General features: G+C 42.3%; 1 long non-coding RNA gene across 1 annotated transcript in view; it reads right to left on the bottom strand.

Annotated features, from left to right (window-relative positions):
- Nucleotides 1-715: 715 nt before the first annotated feature.
- The window catches only part of LOC107128362 (uncharacterized), a 124,550-nt gene continuing 103,007 nt past the window's right edge, over nucleotides 716-22,258 (bottom strand). Inside the window, exon 3 of the long non-coding RNA XR_001487386.4 lies at nucleotides 716-895. This is a non-coding gene — a long non-coding RNA (uncharacterized lncRNA). The remainder of the gene's footprint in view (nucleotides 896-22,258) is intronic.

Genomic DNA, 22,258 nt, shown 5'->3' with positions numbered 1-22,258 from the left:
GCTTCCTAATTCATTTTCTTGCTTTCATTCTTTTCCCCTACCCATAATCTATGTATTCACTAAAGAAGAGCCAGATTGATTTTGTAAAATATAAAACAAATCACAGCACTCCTCTTAGAATGGAATAAAACTCCCGACCTTGGTTTACCCAGTCCTTCATGACTGTGCTCCTGTTGGTACCTACAGCTGCATCCCCTTTCATCTTCAATCCCTAAACACACGGGACCTTTTTGCTGTTTCTTCAACTCACCACGATCTTCTCAATTCAAGGCCTTTTGCACTCGCTGTAACCTCTGCCTGAAATGCCCTGATTTTCACATGATTGTCTTATTCTTGTCATTCAGACTTCTTACCTTAAAAGGCACCTCCTCAGAAAGGCCTTCCCCAGTGAGCTGCTCTAAAATAGTCACTATCTTTATCACATCAGATGATTTAATAATCTTCAGAGATTTGTTCACAGTCTTCTATTTTTATTTTATTTATTTGTTTGATGTTCCTGGTCTCCCTCACCAGGCTGTAACTCCATGGATAGAAAGTACCTTGTAATTCATGGCTAGGTCCACAGTACCTAGAACAGTTCTAATAATTTATAAATATTGGTTGGATAAATATGTAAATCCCTGCATCTTAATGTAGTTTTGAAGATTAAATGGTATAATTCACGTAAAGCACTTCTTAACCCACTATCTGACACGTACATAACATGCAACAAATGTAGTTTCTTAAATCATTTATTACTTTGCATTAAATAAAAAGTTCTCACCTTGAAGTTTCTATTTCTATATCAATTCTGTCAAAACCACTGGGTGTTGAGATGGAGGAGGTCCTCCAGGCAGAATTGATTTATTTCTGCTTTCTATGTTTTGAGTAGCGCTACACGCCAATATTCTGCTACCTGTAGAGGAAAGAAGAAGAGGGATGTAAGTCAGGATTATGCTCAACTGCAAGTAACAGAAACCAAGAAAAGATGATTTAAACAGGCAAGGGGTATTTTTTTCTCACACAGCAAGAAGTCAGTCTAGGGCTTATACCCAGAGCCCTTCTGTCTTCCTGCATCTTCATCCTTCTTTTTAGGGCTTCTGAGTATGGCCACATATACTGCACATTGCACAGCGTCAGGCAGTGGCACCATTCACTTCTTACTGTATATAAATAGCATTATCTGGTATTATACAATATATGTCATATATGTATTTCTGGTTGCAAGATTGATGTTGCGTCTCCAGGCGTTGCACCCAAATTCCAAACAGTAAAAAATCAGATGCAAGAATAGCTCTGTTATTTAAAACACACACACACACACACACACACACTCACAAACAACTTTCCTGTGGCTACTGCTAGATTTAATGAAGTCCAGAGAGGTAAGACTTAGCTGAGGAAAACTGCTTCCCTGAACAATATCAAGTTTTATTACCTAGCAAACAAGTGGGAGGGATAACTGTTAGGTAGGCAATTGGCAATGTCTTCAAGAGAAAGACTGCATTAGATAGTTGACAGCTTAATGAAGAGTGTTGGTGTGACAAAAGAAACTGAGGAAGGGTGGATATTTCAGGGACTCTGGGAAAGGTCAGAAAAAGGAAAAATCAGTTATTCAACTCAGTGGGCCAAACCCAAGAAGGTATGTTTAATCACAAATTCCAAAGGGAACTTTGATAAGAATTAAAATCAGTCACAGTTCTGCTTCCAGTCAACATGGATTAACAGGGACTAGATTTACTTTCTCACCTGAAACAATCCCCCTCAAAAAAAAAAAAAAGAAAAGAAAAGAAGTAAAAGGAATGAAAAGAACAAAGAAAGTAAACCGTATCAGACATGTGAAGTAATGACTTTAAAGAGAAGTATCTTGCCTCAGCAGTGGAAAATAGCCCAAATTAGCCCAAGACTGACCACTGTTCTAGTCCTGCCTAATAAATATTAAAAGCAAAATCTGATTGAATAAAACTTTTCCAAGTCATTTAACTGTGCCCCATAACAAAACTCAAGAATACTTACAGAAGTAGAAAGATATTCAGAATCCAACAAGGCATAATTTACAATGACTGGCATCTAATCAAAAATTAACAGGCATATAAAGAAGCAGAAAAATATGACCCACAATGAGGAGAATAATTAAATAATTGAAACTGATCCAGCACTGGCCTAGATGTTAGAATTAACGTGCAAGGACATTAAAATAGTTATTATCACTGTATTCAAGATATCAAAACTTTGAATAGATACATGGGAAATAGTAAAAAGACACAGACATTCGAGATGAAAACTACAATGTATGAGATTTTAAAAACAGTAGATGGAATTAATGGGAGATTAAATATGATAGAAGAAAAGACTTGAAGACATAGCAAGAGAAACTATCAAAAATGAAATTAAAAGAGAAAAGATCATTTAAAAATTTTAGCAGAGGCCGGGTGCGGTGGCTCACACCTGTAATCCCAGCACTTTGGGAGGCCGAGGTGGGCGGATCGCAAGGTCAGGAGATTGAGATCATCCTGCTAACACAGTGAAACCCGTATCTACTAAAAATACAAAAAAAAAAAAAAAAAAAAGGAAAAAGAAAAAATAGTTGGACGTGGTGGTGGGCGCCTGTAATTCCAGCACTTTGAGAGGCCGAGGTGGCCTCCTGCTAACACGGTGAAACCCTGTCTCTACTAAAAATACAAAAAAATTAGCCAGGCATGGTGGTGGGCACCTGTAGTCCCAGCTACCCAGGTGGCTGAGGCAGGAGAATGGTGTGAACCCAGGAGGCGGAGCTTGCAGTGAGCCAAGATCGAGCCACTGCACTCCAGCCTGGGCAACAGAGCGAGACTCCATCTCAAAAAAAAAAAAAAAAAAAAATTTAGTAGAATGTTAATAAGCTCTAAATGAAGGGATGAATTCAAACAGGCAAATATATGCTTAATTAGATTCCCCAAATGAGGGGACAGAGGAGAAAATATTTATATTTGAACAAGAGTTGCCAGAGCCAAAATTTCAGAGCTAGTTTAGATAGGAAATTGTTGTGAAAGCAAATTAGAATAAGCAAGGGTAGGTGACATCGCTTCAATTTTTCACATCTGTGGGCCAGCAAGTGTATGTTTTCCAGATCAATGAGCCCACTTAAACAGTCAGAAGCAGGGCATGAAAACACAGCACTAAGCTCTCCTTTTCTTTTCAAGAAGAGTTTGTGCATATCTGCTCCCATAAAATGGAACACCCTCCTCTAGACCATCTCATTCTTCAGAAACAGGACACTTTCATGCAGAGCTTGGGTCACTCACTGACCCTTCCTTGCCTTGTCTTTGTGATTCTCTGTGAGTTACACTAAGAAGAACAGGCAATGGTCAGTGTTTCTTTGTCCTCTCCTTGTTTTTCTTGCTATGACACTAGCTGACCTGTATCAGATATTCTGTGTAAGGAATATCTTAGATCACCGTGACTTTTGCTTATCTGTGGCTGTGTTCTCTAAGGCTGTTGTGTTACTCAGGGTGGGCTAGGCTTTGCTGTGGTTAAGCAAAAACCCTAAATTCCAGTGGATTGACACATGAAAGCTGATTTCTTGCGCACTCAAAGTCCATTGCAGGCTAGGTACCTCACTGGGGCAGTCCCTTTCAAGTTTGCTCAGGTATCTGATCTGCTTTCTTCCTGTGGTCGCCTCAATTGATGCGTTCCAGGGTTGTCACTGCAGGGGAAGCAGAGAGGGAGACTTGTGCAGAGACTTTTTCCACTTCACCTTGGAAGGAACACACACTCATCTACTTTCCAGCATTTGTCAATGCTTATATTCCCATGAGGAAAAAGGGGAGAATCGGATCTAGAAAAACATGAATAATTTAAAAGAACGGTGTTTCCTAAATTATGTACATAGATTGCAAGTTTGTGTGGATGTTAATAAATTCGCATTTTAAAACATTTAAAAAATGTTATACAATGTAGCAAGAACTTGTGATGGCCACACTGCGTACCTTCCGTCCTCCCTATTTCAGCACTGCCGTGGCTGACAGTTCCATGCTCCATTGTCAGCCCCCTATTAAGGGTGTGTTGCGTTTTCTCTCTATCAGCTGATCAACTTAGAAATACACAGAAAAACAAACAATAAGTGATGTGAGTCCGTGGATAAATGCCTCAGCCTTTCTATCCTCCAAAAGGACAAATCTGGGATGCATTCTAGATGCGTCTTTAGGGTTCCAGCAAGACTGAACCCCAGTTGTCCACAGCAGTAACTGGTTCATTAATACACTTTGATTGGCTGTCCTCCTATCCTGCCTCACTTTTCCCACTTCCTCACTTCTCTTTCCTGAAATCTTCTCTCAGTGAACTAACTGTGCTGAAGTCCTTGTCTTAGGGTCTCATTTTCAGGGCAAGAAAGCTAAGATTTATGGTGTTTTCTTGCCCCTGAAATGAGATCTTAACACAAGGACTTTAGCACAGTTCAATGCGTGGTGAAATAAATGTGGAAAATATTGAGTTAACTGTGTTTGGTTAATATGTTTTCTTTGTTACAGAATTTTCAGAGCCTTTAATGTATGACTCTCTGATATGCTTTGGCTGTGTCCCCACCCAAATATCACCCTGAATTGTAATAATCCCCATGTGTCAAGGATGGGGCCAGATGGAGACAATTGAATAATGGTGGCGGTTTCCCTCATATTTTTCTCGTGGTAGTGAATAAGTCTCAAGAGATCTGATGGTTTTATGAAGGGCAGTTCCTCTGCACAAGCTCTCTTGCCTGCTGCCATGTAAGACGTGTCTTTGCTTCTCCTTTGCCTTCCACCATGATTATGGGGCCTCTCCAGCCATGTAGAACTGTGAGTCCATTAAATCTTTTTCCTTTATAAACTACCCAGTTTTGGGTATGTCTTCATTAGCAGCAAGAGAACAGACTAACACACTCCTCATACATTAAATTCTATAGATATTAAATTCAAAAGAAGAATACCGAAATTAGAGTTTCTCTATCTTGGATTGTTAACTTTTATTCCCCAAAGCAACTTTCAGAATTAACACCTCATAACACACATATGAGGTATGCCTAATCTAAAGTTTTTATAACTTTTCTGATTTTTTTTTCAAATCTCCTATTCTGAGAAGCAACTTTTCTTATTTTTGAATAAATAAAAATATTAAAAAATTTTAAAGGTGTAGAAGAGTAAGTAGGGGAAAGAAAAGGATTTAAAAATGCATAAAAATACAAGCACCTCATTTGGTTCCATCAAGAAGAGAGAACTGGCTACAATATTCGTGCCTAGCCCCAAGAAGGAGATGTTCAGTAGCAGATTCCAAGAGGTGACAAGAAGTGGCCAAACATTTCCTGAAAAACTTCATACAGCTTCTATTGGAAGATGGTACCATGTACTCTTTAGTTGAAAAGAGCAAACTTCCCACCCATCCCTCCCCTTAATTACTGTGCTGAATGGTGAAATTAAACCCAGCAGGTAGATACCTCCTATATAGATTTCTGAAGTTATCTCATACTCTGGTTAATTGTGTCAACCTGTAGAGGCTGATTAGCATAATTAATCTTACCCTGTGATTACCCCAAGGAGGAAGGTGTTCTGGATGCACAGGTGGGATGTGGTGAATGAGTGACTGCCTCTGTCTCCAAGGGGCAAAGCAGCATGGGTGGGAGAAGGTTTGAGAACAAGAGACAGAGTCATTTGGGTGCACACAGAACTGGATTTTATAGGACAGAAGAAGATGAGATGATAGGCAATCTGCACAGGTTGAGGTTCAAAGGCCAGGGTGTGCCCACCCCACATTTCTTTATGTATTTGCAGAGTTCCATTTCTTTCTCTTTCTCTTTCTCTCTCTCTTTCTCTTTTTTCTCTTTCTCTCTTTCTTTCTCTCTCTCTCTTTCTTCCTTTCTTTCTTTTCTTTCTTCTTTCTTTCTCTCTCTCTGTCTCTCTCTCTCTCTTACCTTACCTTACTTTCCTCTTTTTTTTTTTTTCTTGGCAGAGTCTTGCTCTGTTGCCAGGTTGGAGTGCAGTAGCATGATCTCAGCTCACTGCAACCTCCACCTCCAGGTTTCAAGCTATTCTCCTGCCTCAGCTTCCTGAATAGCTGGGATTACAGACAGCCGCCATCACGCCTGGCTAATTTTTAGATTTTTAATAGAGATGGGATTTCACCATGTTAGTCAGGCTGGTCTCGAACTCCTGAGCTCAAGTGATCCACCCGCCTCAGCCTCCCAAAGTGCTGGGATTACAGGTGTGAGCCACAGTGCCCGGCCTCTTTTTTGTTGCTGTTGTTTTGTGTATATAAAACACATATGGAGTTTTATATACACACATATAAAAAGCAATATTATATATTATACAACAAAAAAGAATACATATATATTTTATTTTTTGTAGAGCCAGGGTCTCACTATATTTCCCAGGCTGGTCTCAATTTCCTCATCTCAAGCAATCCTCCCACCTCTGCCTCCCAAAGTGCTGAGATTGCAGGTGTGAGCCATACACCTGGACTCTTACTTCTGGTAGGACTTCTTTGAGAATCAGTCTACAGATTCACCTCCTAGAGTTCTCTTACTACTTGGTGCAGGAATGGGCCTCTTACTAGTTCTGAGTAGAGCAAGACATTTAGGATAAAAGGGTAAAAGCAAATAAAAGAGAAACATAGGATAGAATTAGAGGAAGAAATGAAAGTATGAAAGTATTACATTTAAAAATTTGGAGGTAGATGGATACTTGGTTAAATGGTTGGATAAGTCTATGCATCACATTTATATCTATGGTTATTGGTTATAAACATATGAGAAGGAAGACAAAGCACAGGTACCCTGACTCCCACTTGGCTGTATGAGTCTGAGCAAGTCAGGTCTCCTCTCTGAACCTCATCTCCCTGCCCCTCTCCCTGGGCACCAATAATCCGGGTCCAGAACTCAGCCAATAGTCATTGAATCAATGGAGATAAATATATTTGGTTTCCAGCCACAAGCTTTCTGTGGAGTGGATCTATTTTTCCCCCTTTAAAAGGCCTCTTGAAATACAAGAACATCTTTTAAAATGAGATCTTGCTGCAGATTGATAGGTTCCAATATTAGATGAGAAGGGGAATAAAACTATATCCATTTAAAATCTGACAGAAGAACAGGAAGAATAAAATCCTCTCAGTCTAATGGCAGGACTGAGATGAGTTTTGTTGTAATATCCGTTGCTGTTAAGTTTTTCAGTTCTTTTGAAAGGAGATAAAACACCATGAAGGATAGCGATATGTACAATGGGTAAATTTCAGGAGCACTCACACATGAAATTTGTGTTGCAAGTATTCCTTCCTGAATTGTTTCCACTTTTTAACTACAGGCTTCTTCTAGTGGAGACAAATGAACCTGGTGTTAGGTGAATAGGAGAGAAAGCAAGAAATACTGCTGGTGGCCCAAGATCCCACGTGGGAGGGGGCGAAGGAGTGAAATGAGGCAAGCTCAACATCTCACTGCCCCTTGGCTCCATCCAACAGGCAACTCTGGAGAATATCAGTAGAGATTCATTCTCTAAATCATGGATGAGCAAACTGTGAGTGTCAGGGTTCTTCAGAGAGATGGAAACAATCAGATATATGAAAGGGGATCTATTAGGGGAAGTACATCACAGGATCACGGAGTTGAAGAAATCCCACGATAGGCCACGTGCAAGTTGGAGAACCAGAGAAGCCAATAGTGTGGCTCAGTCCAAGCCCTGAAGCCTCAAAACCAGGGAAGCCAATGGTGCAGTCCCCAGTCTGATTCTGAAGGCCCTAGAACTCCCAGGAGGTGGCTAGTGCCAGCCTCAGAATTCAAAAGCTGAAGAACCCAGAGTCTGATGTTTAAGGCAGGAGGAGAAAAGTGTTCTGCTCTGGGGCAGTGGGAAAAAGAGAGAAAAAAAGGGAGATTCCTCCTTGTTCTGCCAGGTTGTCCCAACTGGGCTCCCAGGAGATTGGATGCTGCCCCCTACATAGAAGGCGAGTCTTCCTGTCTCATTGCACTAACTCACAGGTCAATTTCTTCTGACAACACACTCACAGACACACCCAGAAACAATGCTTCACCGGCCATCTAGGCACCCTTCAATCCAGCGAAGTCGATACATAAAAAATTAATCAGCACAAGCCCACCCCTTGTCAACGTGGCAGCCATATGCATCTCATTAAACGATGCTGAATTTCCAAATAAAGATCAAAACAAGGTCATAATTCCACTTAACATGATACAACTATCCTGAGTACAACCAAAACCGCACTAATCCCATTCCCAGAAGAGGAGGTAAAGTTCCTGAGTGACATTTACATTTCTCCTGCTATCCTATAACTTAAATAGCATGATGTAAAATTAACAATGCTTAAGTGCAGATACAAAGTCAGTAAACCTAAATACTATAATGTAAAATTAACAATGCTTAAATGCTGATACAAAGTTAATCAACATTATGTTACATGATAAAGGAATAAGAGAAGAAAGAAAACAAAGGTATTTGCTTAATATATGTGATATATGCACAAATGTATTTTTAACAAAAGAGGGGGGAATACTCATGACAGTTACAATACTCGTTTTTGAAACTGGTTATGTGGTTGTAGCTGACATTTATAATTACCTTTTTTTTTTTTTTTTTTAAACTACCCATTCTATATTGCCTTTGCCTTCAATAAGCAACTCAGTTGCTCATGGCTTGTTACTTGGTGGGATGACCCAAACCTTCATTCCTAAAGAGTCTGGGCCATTTGTCGTCCCACTTGGATTGAGATGTAGTTTTTCACTGACCCTAATCACAGGGCATGGTAATTTTAAAAGATGCCCTAATGGATCTCCTGTATTCCACACACACTCTTCCTTACCGCCATTGTGGAGCAGTATTTAATTTCCCCTCGATCGTCCAGATCAATCTTCCCAGCCAGCACCATCACGGTCTTCTCAGCCTGTTGACTCAGAAGCACAGGAGCCCAAAGTGGCCACGTGGCAGTCTTAACTCCCAGTTCAATGGGATCATTGTAGTGTTTCCTAGTAGAAGCATTTCTCCCTCTGGAACTAAGACCTCTACGCCAGCAGAACCTAACATTGTGGGAACAGGAAGCACATATTTTGCTACTTGGTCACTAGGGGTAATGGTGAGTGGTGCACATCTCCCAATCCACTCAAGCCAGTGCCTACAATTAGCCATCACATAAACCTTTTCCATAAAGCGGCAGCTTGCAAATCATGTGGGCCTTTCAGGCCATGCAGTCTCTGTTGCTACTAGCCAGCTCTGTGGCTATAGCATGAAGGCAGTCGTAAGTAATATGTACCTACATTGATTTACCTGTGTTATAATGAGACTACTTATCAAAACAGGCAGTGGACCACATTTGACCCATGGGCTGTAGTTGGCCGGCCCCTACACTAAGTCATTGCTGCAGCTTTTTCTTTCTGGAGAGGCAGAGGGGAGACAGAGAAAGGTCCATGGAGTCAGACAGATGGGAGCTTGAACCTGGATCTGCCTTCAAAGGTATATCACCTTGAGATAAATGAGGCTCTGTGGAGATTTCTTGGCTTTTTGCCCTAGCATCCTTCCCTGAGGTGGCAAGACAACAGGTTTTTTTTGGAGGGGGGGCAATCTACTTTTCTCCCACTCTCATCCTATGTGGTTCTAGTGACGGGAGCTCCATTCCTGAATCCAGAGACAGATCATGTAACCTGGGCCATGACATCTACTTCACACCATGCCCCTGGCTTCAGAAATTGGCTCAAGATGGACCCGTGGCAAAATCAAGCTATTCAGGGCCAAGAGGATGTATTCTAAGGTCTTTGTTTGAGTTTTAAGGGAAGCATGCTGAAGTAACCAGGTCTAGAATGCTTAGGAGCAACTACTTGGGATCTATAAATGAGGCCAACACAGGGCCCAGCAAAGCCAATAGAGAGAGAGAGAGAGAGAAACCAAGGCCCAATGTCACCATCTGAGCCCTGGTGACAGCTGTCCTTCAAGTCAAATCTATGGGTGGAGTTTTCATTTTCAAAGACTAATAAACTAATTTCTTTTGCTTACAACAGTTTGAATTGGGCTTTTAGTCATTTGTCTCCAAAAATATCCTAATCCATAGAGACGCAGTTTCCTCATCTGTAAAATGGGAGGAATGATGCCTCCAGGCTGCAGTGTGTTCTCCTGAGGAATACATGAGAAACGGTATGTAAAGCATTTATCACAGAGGATAACACACAGCTGAGTGTCTGTAGTGACTGCTGTGGTTTGCCATGAGATCTCGTTTTTAGGATAGAAGCACTTATTTCTTTTCTTTTTTTTTTTTTTTTTGAGACGGAGTCTCTCTCTGTCGACCAGGCTGGAGTGCGGTGGCCGGATCTCAGCTCACTGTAAGCTCTGCCTCCCGGGTTCACGCCATTCTCCTGCCTCAGCCTCCCGAGTAGCTGGGACTACAGGCGCCCGCCACCTCGCCGGGCTAGTTTTTTTGTATTTTTTAGTAGAGACGGGGTTTCACCGCAAAGCACTTATTTCTTAAGCTGTTGAGGGTTTTGGCTGCTGAAGACGCAGAGCTCAGTCCTCACCCTTGTGTATGCCTCCTCCAGGAGCAACCCACATTGAATAACTGATCAACAGAGGCGTGAAGATGCCTCATTCCTGTGTGTCACTCTGAAACCATTCTGATGGGGTGTTCTGGCTCCACTGTCTCCTGTGGTACCATTTGATATCTTTGTTCTATGTTGCAGTTCAACTTCTCCTTATGCCCAGTCCTGTGATTCTCATGCCCTTATGGGTATTGTTTTTTCCCCAATCAACCTGGCTTAAGGTGATGCCTTTTCATCTCCATGCTCTAAACCTACTAGAGATCCTACCCTGGTGGATGAAATTTTGTTGGACTTTTCCTTTGACCTCCAGGTCTGCCAAAATGAACCTGCCCCATGTTCAACTTCACTTGAAGGATGATTTCTAGGGTTATTCTGTGCTTCAAAGCAGCAGTCCTCAACTAGGGGTGACTGTGTCCCCAAAAGACATCTGGCAATGCCTGGAGGCATTTTTGGTTGTCAAAGTTTGGGCAGAGGGCTGCTGGCATCTAATAAGTAGAGGCTGAGGATGTTGCTAAATGCTCTGCAATGCACAGAAGCAATGCCTCAGCTCTGCAATGCTCCTTCCTCCACCTACCCAGCCCCCTACCCCCAGAATAGATCATTATTTGTTCCAAAATGTTAATAAGACTGAGGCATAGAAGCCCTGCTGTAAGGTTCATGGCAAATAGTAGCCTTTTCTTTGATAAAAGGTATGTTTTATGATGAGGTCTCCATTATCCTTCATAAGAAAATCTTTAATCCACTAGGCCCCTAAATATCAACATTAGAAAAAGTTATCTATCTGTTTCAGGGTTTATGGAAGTCTATCTAGATGTAGGATTTAATGAATTACTCATGTATTTATTTTTCTGAACTGTAAAAGGGGGCAGGGGATAGAAATAGAACATACCTTGGGAATTTTATGAGGACCAAAGGCTATTAGTTATGCGAATCCCTTAGCAGAGTGCCCAGTACTTAATAAGCACTCAACTTCAGCCACTATTATTATTTTACTGTATAGTTGTCGTAGAGGTAGTAGTAGTAGTAAATGGGGAAATTTTCCAGTTGCTCTATTTAGGGAAAGCAAATCAGTGGTTTTGGGAAAGAGGGAGGCAATTTCAGCTTGGACCAAAACAAAATCAAGATGAAATTCCAAGAAGGGGGCTTTAGCCTGAACCAAGGAAGGTCTGGTTCAGGCTCAAGATGCAAAATCAAAATACACATTCAAAGCATGTGAGCACTTAGGCTGATAGGGAGAACCAGAGCTGGGGGAAATAGCACCAATTGTGGGGCTGCAAGGTTGTAAGTTTTGGACTGATTTTGGACAAAGCTTAGCAGCCATCCATGAGATACCCATGGTAAGACAGGGCCAATGAAAGAATGGTGGCATCGACCAAGTGTGATTCTCAAACTCCTCCAACAGGTCAGAGAGGCCTTGGCAACATCTCCCTGCAGATGAGGTGATTATTCTTTAGGGCTACCCTTAGTTAAATGCTAAATGCTAGGTAACACACTTACTTGGAAAGTTTCCTCCAATCCTCACAATTACTCTATAAAGTCACAGAGTTAATCTAATTATGCCCATTTTAAAGATAACGTAACTGAGGCATGGAAAGCTTAAGAGATGAACCTTCTGTGTAATTCTCATGACACATAAGTAATGGAATGAGGAGAAAGGAGGATGTAGTTGGAGTCTGAGAGAGCCTGGATCTTTCTATTAATTAGCATTCCCTTTGGGCATAAGGTAACTAGGAAAAAAATGTTTTAAAGAACAACCCTGCCAACTAAATAGTGAAGTAATTAGATGAAAATCAATATTAACAAGCTTCTGCAATTCCAGGGAGCCAATGGCAGGGATTCAGAAGCCTCTGCCACTTAGCAATTTTGTAGACTTGTGGCCTAAGGGGAAGGGATATGACACGGGAATCGATTCTTTGCCAGCTGATTAACCCATTTGTTCAATATTTCCTGAGCAGCCAACAGTCCTGTCCCAGCCATAATCATGAGGATGCTGCCAACTGGAACTGATGAAATAAAGAATCTGCTAACGAAGCTCTTTCTTTAAGGAAACAGAGCTTCCTGGTTTGTACCTATCTACGACTTACAAATGCTATTTTTTCCTTCTGTTAGACTTTGGCTGCCAGCAGCACCAAGCCAAGATCAAGATCATCACTCTCAATAGGTGACATTTAATTCCTTCACTTCTGCAACTGAGAAGGCAATAGAGCTCCCCAGCAACTGTTCAAAGAGTAGGTGAGGCCCTCCAGCCACAACAGTCCCAGGAATCTTTCCCGACTCCTCTCTGTGTTCCACAACTTTCAAGGATTCTTTCTCCTCTAAGTACTGTTGATTCCACCTGCGTGCTCCCTCTCCTGCCCACATGGTCCTCTCCCTCTCCACACCTGCTAGTTAGTTCCCATCCTCACTTTCCTCAGGACTGAACTACTGCATTAGCTTCCTCACGGGACATGCCATGCTCATTCTTCCCAATCTATCCTTTACACGAAAACTATAGTGAACTTTCTACACTGTTTTGTTTGTTTGTTTTTCAAGACAGGTTCTCGCTCTATCACCCAGTCAAAACAGAGTGCAATGGCACTATCACAGCTCACTGCAACCTTCACCCCCCAGGATCAAGTGATCCTCCCACCTCAGCCTCCCTAGTAGCTGGGACCACAGGCATGTGCCACTACACCCAGGTAACATTTTTGTATTTTTATTTTTTATTTTTATTTATTTAGTTTTTAAGACAGAGTCTCCCTCTGTCACCCAGGCTGGAGTGCAATGGCGTGATCTCGGCTCACTGCAACCTCTGCCTCCCGGGTTCAAGCGATTCTCCTGCCTCAGCCTCCAGAGTAGCTGGGATTATAGGCACCCGCCACCACACCTGGCTAATTTTTGTATTTTTAGTAGAGACGTGGTTTCACCATGTTGGCTGGGCTGGTCTCGAACTTCTGACCTCAGGTGATCCACCCGCCTCAGCCTCCTAGAGTGGTAGGTTTACAGGTGTGAGCAACAGCGCCCGGCCAACTTTTTTGTATTTTTAGTAGAGACAGGGTTTTACCATGTTGGCCAAGCTGGTCTCGAACTCGTGACCTCAAAGCCATCTGCCTGCCTCTGCCTCCCAAAGTGCTGGGATTACAGGTGTGAGCCACGGCACCTGGCCTACATTGCAGTCTTGCCTGTGCCTTAGATGGTCCCAGTACAATAGGATGAAATTAAGCTCATTAACAAGACATAATATCCTCTGAAATTTGAGCCTCGCCTAATCCTTCACCCTCATCTCTCACACCTGTTTTCTTCAGGCCTCTGTATTGAGTGATCTGTCAGTTTCCTGAACTCTTTTATACCTTTATACATGCTGTTTCTTTTGTCTGAATTACTTTTGCTTCCTTCTCCAAGCTGAATGAGATTAAGTAAGTCGTTTGACTCTATTTCTTTCTTTTTTTTTTTAAAGAAGTTTTTTTGGTAGAGCTGGGAGTCTCGCTATGTTGCCCAGGTTCATGTTGAACTCCTGGGCTCGAACAATCCTCCCACCTCAGGTTCCTGAGTAGCTGGGACTACAGGTGGATGCCACCATACCCAGCTATTTTTTTTTTCTTTAAGCAGAGATGTGGGTCTCACTCACGATGTTGCTCAGCCTGGTCTTGAACTCCTGTCCTTAAGTGATCCTCCTGCCTCAGCCTCCCAAAGTGCTACATGAATAGATTAATAGACTGGAAAATAGTAGGTATGCAACAATTCTTCTTTGTTGAGTCGGTGACTACTTCCTTAAGAAAGTAAGTCTATAACTTTTTTTTTTTTTTTTTGAGATGGAGTTTCGCTCTTGTTGCCCAGGCTGGAGTGCAATGGCACAATCTCGGCTCAATACAACTTCTGCCTCCAGGGTTCAAGCGATTCCCCAGCCTCAGCCTCCAGAGTAGCTGGGATTACAGGCGTGTGACACCACATCCGGCTAATTTTTTTGTAGTTTTAGTAGAAACAGGGTTTCATCATGTTGATCAGGTCTCGAACTCCTGACCTCAGGTGATCCACCCGCCTTGGCCTCTCAAAGTGCTGGGATTACAGGTGCAAGCCACTGCGCCTGGCTGTAAGTCTATAACTCTTTAGAGAACCACTAAACCTGAAGGGCTAGATGTCTTGGGTTCAGCCACTAGGACAGTGCCTCAGCCAGTCTTTGAGGACACTAAGAGTTGCCCAAGAGGGGCGAGTGTGCACAGGTTGGGGGAGCTGTCAGAACTTTAGGCTTGAGTTTCTGTTAACATTATTGCCACCTCAGCAAGGGTGCTGCCTTCATTTGCCAAAGATGTTTGGGCAAATCAGAACTGTCTTGTTGCTCTGTTGTCTGTTGGATAAATGACATGTTGAGAAATGGATTACTGCCTGAGAGAGCAAAAGACGCAAGTAGAAAGCTGAAAGTGGATTTAACAAGGAGCAATGAAGGACAAGGATGGGTGTGCTCATGCCATAATGAGCAGCTGGTTGGGAGAAGGTGAAGATTCTGGAAGGCAAGTCCAGTATCTCTGGATGTAGGGCAGGATTTGCCACAAGACCTAACCATAGTATTCTGCATCATTACAAGTCCAGAGCAGCTGCAGTCGACCTAGCACAAGTCACACCAGAGATTCTGCCCATAATATGGATCTCACTAACCTTGGGCTGCTTTACAGTTAGATCCACGGGTCCTCATGAGCACCCTTGTTCTAAGACATCCTACCGATAAGCTCTATCATATCCTTTTAAGCATCAAACAAGTCCTACGTGAACCTATCCATGTGTGACAGGCACTGTGGTTGTCCCTAAAAACACAAACTACTAGAAAACTCATGGGCTTTGGAGGAGTTAGACATTCTTGAGTGCCAGGCCTGATCCTGGCATTTACCAACTGTGGGATGTTTGTCAACTCACGAAACTTCTGATCTTGGGGTTCCTCATCTGTAAAGTGGGGCTAATATGATGGATCTCGGGGGCTTGTTGTGAAGATTAGAGAAATAAGCACAAGGTTTCCAGCACACAGTAAGTGACTGATACCCACTGAGTCTTGATATCATTATGACGTGACCCCGATGATACCATTCTTCTCCTTGAGGTGTTCGTGGAACAGACTCATTTTGAGGTTGCATGTGTGTGTGTTGTTTGTGTATTATATAGACCCCCATCTCCCAGAGGACAGGGACGATATTTGTTCTTCTTGTATTTGCCATGAACCCAGGATTGATGGGTATGCAGTAGACACTCAATCATTAAATTAAATATGGAAATGGGTATGTCCATTACATATGGAAATGGATATGTTTAGGGATAATATTAATAACCATATAGGCTGGGCATGGTGGCTCATGTCTGTAATCCCAGCACTTTGGGAGGCTGAGGTGGGAGGATCACTTGAGCCTGGGAGGCAGAGGTTGCAGTGAGCTGAGATCATGCCACTGCACTATAGCCTGGGCAACAGTGTGAGAGCTCCTCTCAAAAAAATATTCATAACCATATAAAGCTTGATGCTGACTATAAAAATATCTAAGGACTCATGCACACTTGTTTCTTTTCCCATACCCTTTATCTCAAGGCAGAGTAGCTTCTAATGGCCTGATAACAGCGCGATGCCTTTTCTTTTGCCCTTTGCTTCTAAGTTAATTGTGTTACAACCCTTCCATTAAGGTCTCCAGACATGATATGCAGGGTCAATTACAGCCTCCTGTTAGCAAGCGCCAGGCTGGAAAAGGTGAAGAGAAATGCACAGTTCCCCTTCTGTGATATGTACACTTTACCCATCCGGTAAATAATCTCCAGTGATATCTGTTTTTGAGGTGGGTCCTAGAGTGCCCAATAATTTGACTAAGGCTTATTTGGAATAACAAAGGTGATAAGGCCCCCCTGAAAAATAAAAGCATTAAAAATAAATAGGCTAGAACATTCCAGGCAAAAGGTAATAGTTATTCACTACTGTATCTTGTTTCTACTGATACCACTCCCTTTGTATCCTTCTACCCTTGTCCTGTGCATGGTGATGTCGGGGGAGGAAGGTGGTATTGAGATATCTCTATACTACCCTCCTTCCCCCATGTCACCAGAGGGAGAGTGGACGTTTGCTTTATAAAGATTTTGTCAAAATCCTCTTCACTAAGTCAAGGCTACACCAGGGCTGCACGTGACTTGTGAGGTAAGGGCACATGTTACGAATATCTACGAATCTTCATTTGGAGTCTCAATAATTTCTTTCTAATTCTATAAAAGAATTTGGCCTGGCACATTGGCTCACATCTGTAATCCCAGCACTTTGGGAGGCCGAGGCTGGCGGGTCATCTGAGGTCGGCAGTTTGAGACCAGCCTGACCCAACATGGAGAAACCCCATCTCTACTAAAATTACAAAAATTAGCTGGGTGTGGTGGTGCAGGCCTTGGGAGGCTGAGGCAGGAGAATCTCTTGAACCCAGGAGGCGGAGGTTGCGGTGAGCCAAGATTGCGTCATTGCACTCCAGCCTGGGCAACAAGAGCGAATCTCCATCTGAAAAAAAAAAAAAAAAAAAAAAAAAAAAGAATATTATTGGAAGTCCACAATAAATGTTCAGATATTAAATGCTTACATTCAGTTTGATGAGAATTCAATTTTCACAAGTTGACTGAGCCTCTGTCGTGAAAGTTCATCTATTTGAATTTTATACATTTATTTTACATCCTCAAGATCTAATCAAGGTTACTCTGCTTCTTCTGCTTCTTCTCCATACATCCACAGAATAGTGTTGTATCTTTGATCCAAATCTGTTAGCTGGATTCTAAGTCTGGGTATCTCTTTCATCTCTTCAAGTTCATCATTTTGATTTGTTAATTTTACTAGTTCTTCAGCCATTATTGATAGAGTTTCTTCTAGATTGACAATATCTAGCTGTAAATGAGTAATTTCCCCTTCCCTTAGCTTTATCGGAGACTGAAGGTTTTCAATAATGCTTGACCCTACTCCCTTCCTTACAGCATCATAAAGATTGCTTCCTTTTGCTGATACAGACATTGGTCCAAATGAATGATCATGAGACTCATCCTGTGGTGTCTCAATCATTTTTATGATCTCCCAGGATCCCCAGAGAGCCACAGTTGTTGGAAGGGGAAGGTGACGCATGACAGAGTCAGTGTCCATAAGAGGTAATTCTTATCCTCGTTTGTGTTTCCTCCAGATACTGCTTAGTTTGATAGGTTGGTACATCAAACTTGGAATGTCTATTTTATCCTTCACTGTATTCCCATTGCCTAGCATGGTGTATACAGTATGGTGGGTACTCAGTATAGGTTAGTTCATCCACTCATTGAACAATATCGCAAATATTTGCAGAGCTTCTAGTCCATGTCAGATATTGTCATTGAGATAACTGAAGAAGGAAGGAAGGAAGGAAGGAAAGGAAGGAAGGAAGGAAGGAAGGAAGGAAGGAAGGAAAGAAGGAAGGAAGGAAAGAAGGAAGGAAGGAAGGAAGGAAAGAAAAAACGAAGGAAGGGAGGGAGGGAGGGAGGGAGGAAGGAAGGAAGGAAGGAAGGAAGGAAGGAAGGAAAGAAAGAAGGAAGGAAGGAAGGAAAGAAGGAAGGAAGGAAGGAAAGAAAAAAACAAAGGAAGGGAGGGAGGGAGGAAGGAAGGGAGGGAGGAAGGAAGGAAGGAAGGAAGGAAGAAAGGAAGGAAGGAAGGAAAGAAGAAAGGAAAGAAGGAAGGAAAAATATTTTACTATGGAAGAATTATTTTTAAGGTCTTGCCTAGAGAGGTCCTAGCCATATTTCCTATTTCTCATATGCAATTATTCATTTAATTTTCTTCTTGTTTCTCAGGTAAATTACCTGAACCTCCAGTTCCTGTTTGAGGACACTCCTAAGCATAAAGGGTGGCAACAGAAAGTTTTGGGGATTGTGTTTGTTGGTGACTGAGCAGCCAGTGCAAAGAAACTCAGTGCAAGTGGGATTCATCTTACCGATGGTAAAATGGTTCTAGGTAATATAGAAAGAACAAAAGAGAACAAGCAGAAGGTGGAATGGTCAAAGGCTACACAGAGGTGACGTCCACATGAAGAATCAGCCAAAAGGGAGTCATTCAAAACTTAGGCTGTGAGCTGCAAGTACGTGTGAGATTTCCCTTTCTAGGTGGTGCTATGGGGCACTGTGGCCGTGAGAGTCTGACGACTGTACAGTTAGAGGGAACACAGTCCCGGCAAGACTCACTTCTGGCACCAACTGCAAGTTCAAGGGAGGGGAGCAAAACCACCCTCAGTTTTGATAATTACCTAGAAGGACTCACAGAACTCACCAAAAGTTGTTTTTTTGTTTGTTTGTTTGTTTGTTTTTAGATAGAGTTTCCACTCTTGTTGCCCAGGCTGGAGTGCAATGGTGCGATCTTGGCTCACTGCAACCTCTGCCTCCTGGGTTCAAGTGATTTTCCTGCCTCAGCCTCCCAAGTAGCTGGGATTACAGGCATGTGCCACCACACCCGGCTAATTCTGTATTTGTAGTAGAGACAGAATTTCTCCATGTTGGTCAGGCTGGTCTCATACTCCTGGCCTCAGGTGATCCTTGGCCTCCCAAAGTGCTGGGATTATAGACGTGAGCCACTGTGCCTGGCCACCAAAAGCTGTTACAGTTACAGTTTATTACAGAGAAAGAATACAGATTAAAATTAGTCAAGGGAATAGGCCCGTGGGCAGAGTCCCGGAAAAGTTCCAAACACGAAGCTTTTGTGTTATCCTTTCCCCATGGAGTCGCGGATGGTGTTACTTTTCTGTCATCAACGTGTGACGATAAGCATGGAGTATCCCCAGCTTTGGACAGTTACCTGGGACTTGGTGTCCAGAGTTTTTACTGGGGCTTGATGGCACACTGCCTGAATGGCAGCTTCTTCAGAGTTACAGTTGACCACATGGTGCCGATCATTAGTCTTCAGCTTTTGTGGAGGTAGAATTGATAACGTGTGGCCCAAAGCCTCCATCATAAATCACATTGTTAAACTGTCCAGTGGCCAAGACCCTCAGGCAAACAAAGACACTCTATCAGGCATGACATTCCAGGGGTTTAGAAATCACATCCCAGTAGCCAAGGGCAAAGACTGGACCTCACTTTGGATATGATTAATTCTTCATGACGCAGTGGCATTAAAGAATGGACATTGGCATCCAAGAATTGCCCCAGTGAACCATTCATTCATTCATTTCTCTGTCTGAAATATTGTACTAGGTATTGTAAGGAAAATAAACGGTGGTGGAGAAAACATGATTATTAACCTGACTCAGATGTCAGCAATAATGGGGAAATACAGCAGGTGGGAGACGGAAGTGGTCTAGCTAGCTAGATAGGCTAGCATCCAAGTGAGAAACAGGTTGAAGTGCACAGTCTAACGGCTTCCACTTCTTATTTCAAAAGAATGAGGTGAGAAAATCCCATCATGTGTCTAGAGCATAGTGACGAAGTCATTCACATTCACAGGAAATTGGCAAAGAGGAGTCACTAGCCAGATTTTGATTCCATTTGATTTTCTTCTTAGGAGTTCTTACATCTAAAATGATTTTGTTTACTTGTTTGTTTGTTTAGTGTTTGCCTCTCCTAGGACAATGGGGAACGGCATTTGTTTGTCTTTCTCAAGACACCTGCCAGGTCCTGAGAGTCCTTAGCCCAAGGTAGCCACATTTTGTCCTCTCATTAAGTGAGTTTGATTCCAATTCCAGGCCACAAGAAATATCTCTTTTGTTTTACAGATGAGGGAGGAGCATACAGGGCTTAGGTTTCTCCAGCTAAATCTTAGAGAAAAACACAGTCACCAACAGAGTGTCTAGCTCCGTATCAACTCCCCTTCATTTCTTCAAACAGGTGAATGATGCATTGTATTGGGGGAGGGAGGCTGCGGTTAGGGTAGTTCACTTGCCCTTCTGGATCCACTAAAAAGCTGACGGGTAATTGCAGATGCAAACCTGGCACCGCTAACTGCGAAACTCCACACCGAGTTAATAAAGAATTGGACACTTAGCTTCATGTTCTTGCATCTTAACACATGAAGGCACTTTGTAAAGGGTTGAATGAACATAATTATCAATTTCCACATGCATATTAGGATTCAGCTGGGGCCAGGCAAATGCTTCCTAAACACAGGCTGTCAGCAATGACAATGAGCACATCTACTCTCTTCTCTCATCTACCATGTGCACATTCGTGTCACTTTTTTCTTTGGACTTCTTTTTACCGGTTTCTACATAAATCCCTGGTGAATGCAAAACACTGAAGGTGCACTTGAAGCCAATATAATTGGGAGTGGAGGACAAAATGAAATTTGACTTTGCTTTCTGTGGAGGAAATAAGATACATCCTGTGGGATGGTGGAACTGGCAGAGAATGACTTGGGACAATGCAGAGGTAGGGCCGCTTCATTTGCTGGGAAATAACCTCAGACAAAGGCTGAGGCAGGGGACATGTGAAATAGGGAATAGAAGGGGAATCTCATTCTGGAAAAGGAAAAACGCTAAGGTCTGTATATAAAATGAATTTTGGATACATGGTGTATAAAGGTATAATTATGTGGTTATGTATATTTGGACATATTCTGGTGTAGAAATTGAATAAACTAAAATAGTAGAATTAGAAAATGACTCACAGGATATGATAAAAAAAAAAAAAAAAAGAAGAAGAAGGTAGCTGATTACGCTTTTGTGATTGCAATAGTGAGATTGGCCAAGGATACGGGTAACATTCAACCAAGTGGAGTGGGTGAACACTCAGGCAAGTCTTCACATGGTCGGGCTAGGAGACTGCCCTTCCCTCAGCTAATGAGTTTGTAATGAAGGAAGCCACATGTCTAGAACTAAATAGTAAGCAGGGACAGAGTAGCACAGGTCTGGTAACTCCAATTTTAGAGAAGGTCTAAGGTGGAATATAGAAAAGATCATTCTCCTGCCTTCTGTCCATTTCTGTTGATCCACATCCAAAGCCTAATGCCACATCATGGGCTTCAGGGACAGTCTGGCTTCTTTCCTAGAAGCCAGGTGAAACGCAGGTGTTAGAGCAAGTCTGCCTAAATTTGAATCTCCATTTCGTCACTTACTATCCGTGTGACTTCAGGCATATTTCTTCCTGACTCTTCCTCCCTCATCTGTAAAACAAAGATGACGACAATGGTACCAACCTATAGAATTATTGTGAGAGATAGGTGAATTTGCACAATTCCTGGCACGTAGCAAGCACTCATCAAGCACTTTCTATTACGATATTTAATGTGTTGAGAAGAGGATCCATGCATGTGAGTCAGAGTGAGAAGTGGAGAGGTGTCAGTGAAGGCAAACACCTTTTGTAAAGTGCTTCTTCTACTCTGCCTGCATCTTTCAGTTCTTCTTTCTTCTGCCCATATCCTCATCTCCATTTTCTCCTTAATAATTTACACTGATATAGTATCCGCTTCATGTTCCAAAACAAACCCATATGATAGGAAAACACAGTATACAATGGTTCTCAAAAGGTCAACCTTTTATAATAGTGCATGGTTGGTTAAATTTGTCCTGCAGGGGGAGCCCTTTCCCTCTCATCGCCTTACAACTAGCCCCATAAAAGAGAAATTTCTGTCCTCTAGCCATGTCTGCCTTCTCCTTACCCCTCACTGGTACTCTTCGAAGAAGGAGGAGTTCTTTAAATGGCCTATGAAGTGAGGGTATTATTTGATGTATGAGATGACGGTGTTATAACATTTGATGTATGAGATGAGGGTATTATAACATAGATTGGACCAGCCTCTGTACTGGAAAGAATCCATGTTCTAAAGACAGT

The sequence above is a fragment of the Macaca fascicularis genome, chromosome 20 (assembly GCF_037993035.2).
Source record: "Macaca fascicularis isolate 582-1 chromosome 20, T2T-MFA8v1.1".
Classification (NCBI taxonomy): Eukaryota; Metazoa; Chordata; class Mammalia; order Primates; family Cercopithecidae; genus Macaca; species Macaca fascicularis.
This window is presented reverse-complemented; position numbering and strand designations above follow the sequence as displayed.